The sequence below is a fragment of the Cololabis saira genome, chromosome 10 (assembly GCF_033807715.1).
Source record: "Cololabis saira isolate AMF1-May2022 chromosome 10, fColSai1.1, whole genome shotgun sequence".
In the NCBI taxonomy this organism is placed as follows: domain Eukaryota; kingdom Metazoa; phylum Chordata; class Actinopteri; order Beloniformes; family Belonidae; genus Cololabis; species Cololabis saira.
Window position 1 is genome coordinate 1871957 of NC_084596.1, and position 10200 is coordinate 1882156.

General features: G+C 43.0%; 4 non-coding genes across 4 annotated transcripts; 3 read left to right on the plus strand and 1 right to left on the minus strand.

The window, feature by feature from the left end:
- The first annotated feature begins 572 nt into the window (after positions 1–572).
- trnag-acc (transfer RNA glycine (anticodon ACC)) lies at positions 573–648 on the plus strand. The gene has a single exon. It is a non-coding gene; the product is annotated as a tRNA-Gly (tRNA).
- Positions 649–1328: 680 nt separating this feature from the next.
- trnak-uuu (transfer RNA lysine (anticodon UUU)) lies at positions 1329–1401 on the minus strand. The gene has a single exon. It is a non-coding gene; the product is annotated as a tRNA-Lys (tRNA).
- A 5717-nt stretch (positions 1402–7118) lies between these two features.
- trnas-uga (transfer RNA serine (anticodon UGA)) lies at positions 7119–7200 on the plus strand. Its single transcript has one exon. It is a non-coding gene; the product is annotated as a tRNA-Ser (tRNA).
- Positions 7201–7603: 403 nt separating this feature from the next.
- Positions 7604–7676, plus strand: trnak-uuu (transfer RNA lysine (anticodon UUU)). The gene has a single exon. It is a non-coding gene; the product is annotated as a tRNA-Lys (tRNA).
- Positions 7677–10200: the final 2524 nt, after the last annotated feature.

Here is a 10200-nt window from a genome sequence, read left to right on the forward strand (position 1 = left end):
ACCTGCTTTAACTGAACCCTTTTCAGGGCAGGTAACCATATATGGTAAGTATAAAAGTTACCATCCTTCATAGCTCTGTTACTTCACATAAAGCCAGGACAGTAGTGGAACAGGTTTGTGTACTAAATACATCACAGTGAGTGACAGTAGAAAGCAGACTGAACTCATCACATTTACCAGCCCTCATGAATATTGAGGTGATTATTGGTCGTCAGTGAACAGTCGTTGGCTGACCGTCACTGCCAGGGTTCTTGAGAAAGCTTTGATCCAGTCAGGAGTGGGTACAAAGAGAGAGATCTGTTCATTCAAATGTCAATGACAAACCTCTCCAAGTCTGTGGTCTCTTTCTAAGAGGATGCTGTTTCCACATGTCTAACTGAATATACCTGCAAACATGAAGACAGTAATCTAGAAGTTGATGTATAAGCTGAGGGACAAATGGAGGTAAGTATCTTGTGATATTGGAGAAACATCATCAGATAGTTACTTTCCCTGACATGGAGACTGCTCATCTGGTCGTAATGCTGGAAAACTGTGACGTCTCATTCAGCAGTTTCAGGTACTTTCCTGCAGCGTTGGTGGTGTAGTGGTCACTCAGCATTGCTGCTTACCAAGCAGTTGACCTGGGTTTGATTCCCAGCCATCGCAGCAAACATGAGGGTGTTAAGAGTTCTCTTAACGCTGGGGGAAAGTTAGCAGTCTTTATGAACATGAACTCAAACATCAACACGTATGTCTACATGGACAACAATACTCTGATCAGAATCACATAAAAGGTGTTTCTGTTTTGTTGAAGTGGAGATAGCAGCTGGGTTTCAGCTAAACATGCGGTGAAGTACCAGGAGAATGCTAGAGACAGACAGGTGGGAGGTGGACGGGTCCAGCATCTCCTGGTGCCGGAGGAGACGATGATGGAGCAGTAGCAAAACCATGAATGAGGTGGAAGATGAGACCTCCATCTATCTGGATCTCCTTCTGCCTGAAGCCTGTTCTTCTTCCTCCCTGATCGGACATCTCTCACATTGTTCTGCTGCAGCTTGTTCTCCGGCTTCCTCCTCCTTATCTTTAATCTGGACTTTCACTAGTTTTTGTCCTGGCTCAGAGTGAACAAGTCCCACTTTGCTGCCATTAACATTGTTACATTATTGTTTGGAAACATGCAGGTCCCTCGGATTAAGAGTCTGATGCTCGACATCTGAGATACCGAGGTCTCGCATGAGAACTTTGTTTCTGTCTTTCCTCCATTTGTTTTTTTAATAGTTTAAGATGGATATTTAAAATGACCATGTCATTACTTAACAGTCAGAAACAGCTGTCAGCAGTTAATCCACCTGAACAGGGACTTGAACCCTGGACCCTCAGATTAAAAGTCTGATGCTCTTCCAGCTGAGCTACTCAGGTCACGTTTGGAGTGTTTTGTTTCTTCTTTTTCTTCATGTTTTTTCAAATACAAGGCATTTCAGAGGTTTTGAAAAGTCCTGGAGGAACTTTCAGTGGTTGTTCCTCTTAAACATGACAGGAAATGCTGCTCAATTCTGCTTTAAACTTTGCAGGTTTTTCTTCCATTGAAGTCTTTCTGTCTGGCAAAAGTCAGTCTTCAGTTTTCCAGTATTTTAACTTAATAACTGTGTATCAATGTCATTGGAAAGTCAGTGTCCATCTCATTTTAAACCTTTATATCGGTGCAGGGGATGTTAAAGACGACCCTCAACCCTCACAGATCAGTAACTTTAGAATCAGGCCAGACAGCCATGACTGAAGGAGAATCTTCTGAATCCCAATTCACGCCTTTGTTTTTATTGCTAGAACTAGCCTAGGGTAGATGACACTTTACCTTCAGGTTTTGTTTTATTTGAACCCAGCCAGTGGAGAGATGAAATCTGTGAGAACAATTTATAATCTTCTTACCAGGAACAAGTCTCTCCATCACCTCGTCTGGATTTTTCAGATTTTCAGATCAGATTTCAGATCGGTCAGTTGAGCAGATTTACGTTCTTTTTTTTCATTTGTTTTGTTTGTCTGTTTCACCCACTATCCGCCGCTTTTTATAAAATTATTTCTCTGCGATGCGACCTGTGTTTTTGCACCCCGACATGGCGCCGCGGCTCAAATATACCGGAGACTTCCTCATCCAGCTGCGGCCGCAGGCTGAACTCCAGACTTTCCGCTCCGCCTCGACGGACTACTTTCCTGAGGAAATACTCCGTGGACACCCCACTAAGCAGCACAACTCAGACTGCAAAACTTTACCCAAGGTAAACAGGAGGGGATCAAAGAAGGGTGGAGTGAGAGCCAGACTCAAACGGGAGACACGCAAACAAAGAGCGCTCCCGTCCATTATCCTGGCCAACATGCGGTCTCTCTGCAACAAACTAGACAAGCTACAGGCATGTATCAACCACCTGCACGAGTTCAGAACTGCTTCTGTTCTGGCATTCACGGAATCATGGCTAAATAACAACGACCACGACGGCATGCTGCACATAGACGGCTTTTCAGCACCCGTTCGACTGGACAGAGACAATGAGCGCACCGGGAAACAACATGGCGGCGGCGTGTGTCTGTATGTAAATAACAACTGGTGCTCTACAGTCACTGTGAGGGAGAAGCTGTGCACCGCAGACATTGAGCTTCTGGCTGTTTCCCTGCGCCCCCTACTACCTCCCCTGAGAATTCCCTCAGCTCTTCATCTTCCTGGTCTACATCCACCCCAGAGCTAACGCAGCTAAAGCAACCGAGCATCTCAACGGCACTCTGCACAACCTGGAACACTTATCCCCGGACTCTCCCAAATTCATCCTTGGTGACTTCAACCACTGTTCCCCCGACAAGTCCCTTAAAGGCTTTCAACAATATATTACATGCAACATTCGACAGGGTTAGACTCTGGATAAATGCTATGGTACTTTACCAGACGCGTTCAAACCACCCCCACCCTCGGCTCAGCAGACCACCACACCATCCTGCTGGCCCCGGCTTACACTCCAGTCATCAGGAGGATTAAGAGGACCACCAAAAACATCAAGCAGTGGACAGTGGAAAGTATCCTCACCCTGCAAGGATGTTTTGAAGCCACTGACTGGGACAGCCTCCTCTCTCCCTCTGATGACATCAATGAACAGGTCGACACCATACATCTTCTTCTGCATGGACAGTATTATTCCCTCAAAAACAGTCACCATCTACCCCAACAATAAACCCTGGATCACTAAGGAGCTCAAGGAAATCCTCAACAAAAAGAAGAGGATTTTCTTCACCGGCTCTGCACTGGAAAAAAATGAGGTGAACAGAGAGGTCAAGAGGGCCATTAAAACTGCCAAGCTGGAGTATAAAAACAAAGTGGAGGAAAAATTCACCACAGGGGACCTCCGCTCAGCCTGGCAGGGCCTCAAAACCATGGCTTCTGTGAACACTGCCTCCACCTCCCCTAGAACCATCCAGGTGGAGTGCAGCACCCCCTCCTCCCAACGCCTTCTATTCCAGGTTTGAGTCGGACAACTCCACCCAGCTAGAGGAGTCCAGATCTTCACTCAAACCTGGCAGCTCTGCACTCTCCTTCAGGACTGAGGACGTGGTGAGCGCCCTCAGGAGGACCAGAGAACCTTCAGGACTGAGGACGTGGTGAGTGCCCTCAGGAGGACCAGAGAGAGGAGCTCACCCGGTCCCGATAACATCAGCGGCCGACTCCTGAGACACTGTGCAGGGCAACTAGGGAGTGTGTTCCGGACTCTTTTTCAATACTCCCTCGACAGTCACACCGTTCCACAGCTGTGGAAACACTCCACAGTCATCCCTATCCCCCCAAAAAATAAGCCAAAGACTCTGAATGATCTCCGTCCTGTGGCCCATAGATCATAAAACAGCACATCATCAGAGCAACTGACTCCCACTCCAGGACCCACTCCAGTTTGCCTATCGAAGGCAGAAGCGTTAATGATGCAAAAATCTTCATCATGGACTCTAAATAAAATTGATTATTATTATTATTAGATGTATTTGTCCATTACGGTGGATCCTAGGAAACCTCTGGACCCCTAAATGGACTGTCTCAGGGACATGGATGAAAATTCATGAAAACAAGACTGGAGCTATTTGGTTTGGGAGGTTTGATCTACTTCCAAATCATGGTTCTATACCAGGGGTCGGCGACACACGGCTCTTTAGCACCGCCCTAGTGGCTCCTGGAGCTTTTTCAAAAATGTTTGAAAATGGAAATAGATGGGGAGGCAAATATATTTCTGGCTTTAACGTGGAGTATCAGGGCCATGCAGGAGAAAAAATATTTGAGAGGGGAACATTTTCTTTATTGTGCACTTTGAGAAAAAAGTCGAAATGTCGACAAAAAATTTGAAATGTCAAGATTAATGTTAAAATACAATGTCAAGAATAAAGTCGAAACTTTGCCTTTTTTCTCAACATTTCAACTTTTTTCTCAACATTTCAACTTTTTTCTCGAAATTGTACTTCAATATTAATCTCGACATTTCGACTTTTTTCTCAAAGTGCATAATGAAAAAAAAATCTTCCTCCTCTAAAATATTATTTTTATTTCTTTCCTGCCTGGCTCTAATACTCTTCCATAGATTAGTGTAACAAAAAGAGTCATATGGAAAGACATTAGCTACATTTGCAGCCGAGGACCCAGTTCTAACTAACATAGATACATGCAGCATGTGTTGTCTTCATTCTAAGGTTTATACAAGACTTTTCATTTTTTGCGGCTCCAGACATATTTGTTTTTTGTGTTTTTGGTCCAATGTGGCTCTAAAACATTTTGGCAGTTCTGAAGGCAAAATGGGGTCCAACAGGGTACTACCAAGGTGTATTTGATAAAGTGGGTGGTGAATGTATCATTTCAATTAATTAAATTTTGTATGGCTTGTTGGTCTAGTAGTATGATTCTCGCTTCGGGTGCGAGAGGTCCCGGGTTCAATTCACAGACGAGCCCCAGTGAATTATGCAATTTGTGTGTGTGAAATTTGTTTTCACCTCCTAATGCTCAAGTCTACCAAAAATCAAAGAGTGTAGTATAATGCAATGCTTTACCTGACGAAAAACATCGGCATGATTTGTAAAAATTGCTGAAAACCTACTTGCTTCTCTTTCATGCCAAGACATCAGCCGGTATGGTCTAGTCCGTAAACCCTTTTCCCTTTTTTTAGTTGGGCTACCTTAAATACTTAAATACTTTCTTGTTGATGTCACCAGAGTTTCATGCTAATCTAAACTGACAAGTGTAATGTTTGATCAATTGTGTCATTTACATCCATCCATCCATTATCTATACCCGCTTTATCCCTTGCGGGGTCACGGGGGTCTGCTGGAGCCTATCCCAGCTATTTTCAGGCGAGAGGCAGGGGTTACACCCTGGACAGGTCACCAGTCCATCACAGGAACACATATATACACAAAAACCATGCTCACACCTACAGGCAATTTAGAATCTCCAATTAACCTGTGGGAGGAAGCCGGAGTACCCGGAGAAAACCCACGCAAGCACGGGGAGAACATGCAAACTCCACACAGAAAGGCCCCTGCCGGGCCTGTGAGGCAACAGTGCTAACCACTAAACCACCGTGCTAGTGTCATTTACATGATGAATTTAAATAAAAAAGACCTACCAAAGCACATCAGTTATCCTTTCTTTAAATCTGAAATAAATATGTTTGTTTGATTGAATCAGAAACATTAGTCAACTAAATGTAGTAATACAACCCCTTTAAGAGAGCATAACGTGTTTTCCTGGAGGTCTAGTGGGCAGGATTTGCTGCTTTCACTACCATGGCCCAGGTTCAATTTACATTCAGTGTAGAAATATGATCAGTTTCTTCTTCTATTGTATGTATGTTTGTGCTTCTGTCTGATTGTTGCGTTGGCTGCCTAACCTCTTCGTAATTATGAACAATTCCACTGTGCCCATGTCTTCATCAAACTGGACATCATTTCAGCAGTTGAATGTCCACCTGTTCTTCAAGAAAACATATATGTGCAAGAAGACAGGTAACATGTATCTTTATGTGGCGGCACGTTCACTATTATTTAAGTTTGGGATCTGAAGATGTTTTTCTGTTTACCGACAACACCACCTTTGATTAGGGCCCAAGGACCCGTACTAAAGGTCAATCATCACCTCTACAAAAGGACACGAAGGTTCGTTCACTCAGGGAGGGAGATAGGGGACAGAGTTCAATAATACAAACAATATTTTATTATTTAAAAAAGGCACATTGGTTGGGGCAATAAGACAAAAAAGGAGCCCAATTAAAGAAAGGGGAAAGGGTTTACGGACTACGCCTTACCGGCTGACCTCTTGGCATGAAAGAGAAGCAAGATGTAGGTTTTCAGCATTCACACATGATGCCAATGTTGGTCTTCAGGTAAAGCATTGTACTACAGTCTTGAAACTTTGCTACTTGGAGGAGAAAAACCACAAATTGCATAAATCTCTGGGGCTCGTCCAGGAATTGAACCTGGGACCTCTCGCACCCAAAGCTAGAATCATAGTACTAGACCAACGAGCCACAAAACACATATCTGCCAAACAAAAAATCACGGTCACATCATACCTGTCTAGAAGTTTTTTTTATAACATTAAGAGGGAATAGAAATAGAAACTGAATGATGATCAATAACCTGTTGCACAGTTTCTGTAGTTTAGTGGCTATCGTGTTTGTCTCACATGAAAAAGGTCCTTGTCTGGCTGAACTTCTGGACCTCTCAGTGAACAGAGCATATCATCCACTGGAAGATTTACAGCACTGTTTTGTATTAGAAGAACTTCATCAATGACAGCTTTTTTAGCAGAAAAACCACAACTGCCTATGGTGTGTGGAAGAGTGATTTTTATCTTATTGACCATTGTTCATATGTATCAGTCATGCATATCCAAAACAGGCTTTCTCCCCATCGGGGAATCGAACCCCGGTCTTCTGCGTGACAGGCAGAGATACTGTCCACTATACTAACGAGGACATCTGATAATCTGTGATCGATAGTTCACAACAAAATTGGTCCCGGCGGGTTAGCTGTGAGATAAGTACGGGAACAAACCTCAGACTAATGTTTCTGATTCAAACAAATACACATTTATTTCAGCCAAATGTTCAAGCATGTGACAAGTTGTTGTGGCCGAGTGGTTAAGGTGATGGACTTGAAATCCATTGGGGATTCCCCGCGCAGGTTCAAATCCTGCCAACAACGGTTAATGTTTGAACATGCAAGAAGGCTTGCAGTTGTTAACCGTAGACTAAAATGTCTTTCAAAATTTATCAGTGGGCTTTTTTTTTTGTCGGCCAACAACGGTTAATGTTTGAACATGCAAGAAGACTTGCAGTTGTTAACCGTAGACTAATATGTCTTTCAAAATTGTACTTCAACATTAATCTCCACATTTCGACTTTTTTCTCGAAGTGCATTATGAAAAAAAAATCTTCCTCCTCTAAAACATTATTCGTATTATTCTCCTGCCTGGCCCTGGTGACCCTGCCTGACTTTAATGATTGCTATCTATAACCGCATGAGCACTATTCCTTGTGACATCATCAATGACATCACATGTATCTAAAGACATGAAGAAAAGAAGAAAGAAAACATTCCAAATATGACCTGAGTAGCTCAGCTGGAAGAGCATCAGACTTTTAATCTGAGGGTCCAGGGTTCAAGTCCCTGTTCAGGTGATTATCTGATGACCACAGTTCCTGACTGTAAAGAAACAACCTGGGGGGTATTAAGAAAGAGTTTTATTGGCTAAACTGGGTATGTTAACCCAGGGTAAATGGTGAACCTGGGTTTTCCGTTCCAAAACGGTCAGGTTAAGTAAGTCACCATGGTAACATAGGCTCTGAACATAACCTGGTAGGGGGTAGGTTTTATACCGGTTTTGTTCAGATAACCCAGCTATGGGTATTTAAGCGCAAGTTCAGGAGGACTGCCCAAATTGTCCGTGTAATTCACCGTGAGAGGGTGATAAGACCACGATGTGACATTTTATCTTTCCCCGATGAGTTTTCAGCGCTACCGTTTTTCAGCAGAATCCCTGATTTATTTGAGTAACCTTCTCCATTCATACACTGTAAACCCTAATAAGTTGTAACTGATTACCCAAAAATATTTTAGTGATATTTTTAAATGTTTTAAGTTTATATAAAATAAAAATTACACTTACAGTTGCCTTAAATTATCTTAATATTATCTTTAAAAAAGACAAGGGGGTGGGGGGGGTTTGGTACAGATAAACTTTAAGAATGATGGTGCCTTTAGCGTCAGTTCAGGCCAGCTCTAAAAGAAGAATAAGTCAAATGAAATAAGAAGCATGTGACCAACACAACAGGTCATATTATTATTACATTATTCTCAACTGTCATTTTCATTATCTTTGAGGATTGCTGTTGCCTTTTCCATTGATAATAAATCCAAAAAGTCCTTCCAATTGTATTTGTGAAAGCAGTTTGGTTTGCGAATCTTCCAGTTCATAAGTATTAACCTCTTCACACACAGAAAAGCTAAGGCAATGATACGTTGCATAATCTTCCCATGCATGTTCTCCACTGCACTCCCCAATAAACACACAACAGGACATTGAGGAATATGAATATTCAAAATAGCTTCCAAAATTTCAATGACCTCAGACCAGAATTGTTACCCTGGGAGGACGCAGTGGATGAGGCTTATGAGCGAAAACATCTACGCTATGCTGATCTCGCTGCTGAAGCACAACATCGTGGCTGGAACACTGAAGTCTGCCCAGTGGAGGTGGGGTGCAGAGGGTTTGTGGCAAAATCTACCACCAGACTTTTTCCAGACCTGGGAGTCAGAGGCCAAAGCCTGCGTTCAGCCATCAAAGCTTTATCGGAAGCAGCCGAAAGAAGCAGACAGTGGCTGTTTATGCGGAGGAAAGATCCCAGCTGGGCCCCAAAGTAGCCAACCAGAAGGTATGCGGTCAGCCTAGGCCTGACTCAGGGAAAAGGACGCCCCTGCCATGCAGAGTCCCTTGAGATGTCAGTCACTCTCAGGGCGAGTTTGGACTGACGCAAGTTTAGGGCTGATCACCCTGAGCTGGCCACCTCTGGAGAGGGTGTATAGTGTGGCCGAAACACCCTATGACCTGGAGGAACACTACTGACGATGCGTCCTAAATTAAAACCTCACCCCACCAACAATCATCAGTGCAACAATCACTCACCATCAACACGACACACACACACTCTCACGCTTGTGCCTGCACAAAGGAATTTTACATCTTTTCCTGTGTTTCATAAAACAAAAACTTGGACCACTGGGCAGAACCATAGCAGATGTATAAATGTACCAATCTCACCACAGCCATGCCAGCACAGTTCAGAGACATTTGGGTCCATTTTTTTTACAGTTTTTCTCAATTGGTTTGGTACATTTCTCACATCAGAATTGAAATTCTCAAAAGTTCTTGATCAGTTTTCACATCATCATGCCATTTGTGCAGATGAAAAAGGCAGTTTCTCATTGCATTGAACAAATTGCAAATGCTTTTGTCCATCCATGCAAATGATTGTGTACAATTCTCAGTTTTTTCGTACATTATCAATTGCTTTTGTCATGCTAATCAAAATGCTTTGTTATAGGAATCTATCAAATAGTCTCTTTCCCCAAAACATTTAGGCTATAGTTCATCATATAAGTCTTCACATGCAAAATGATTTACCAAGCCATCATAACATGTCAAGCATATATACATTTCCATAAGACATTTGTCTGTAAATATGATCTAAATTGGTAAATTCCTCCCAGGTGAATCTAGACTTTCTCTAATGAAAAGAGTTGATCAACCAATGATCGACAGTTTTCTGAATGAGCTCAAGGGAGCATCTCATGAACAATCTACTGGGGAGTATATAGGTAACCAGAGCACAATAGAAAGTTACAATGTCTGACAATGGAAGGACAACAGCCAAGAAGAAGGAGAGGAAGAGGGGTGAGGCTGCGTGGTGGAGGAGTAGGAAGAGGAAGAGGCAGAAGAGGCGGACACATGCATGTTCCTGATGAAATCAAAGCAACACTTGTAGACCATGTTTTGAATCATGGGCTGACTATGGCTGAAGCGGGGAGAAGGGTGCAGCCAAATGTTGGCAGAACAACTGTGTCCTCAATTATTCAAACTTTCCGCAGAGAGAACAGGTGTGTAATCTAACAGTATGTGCTGAATTACATGGAGTTTACTGTATT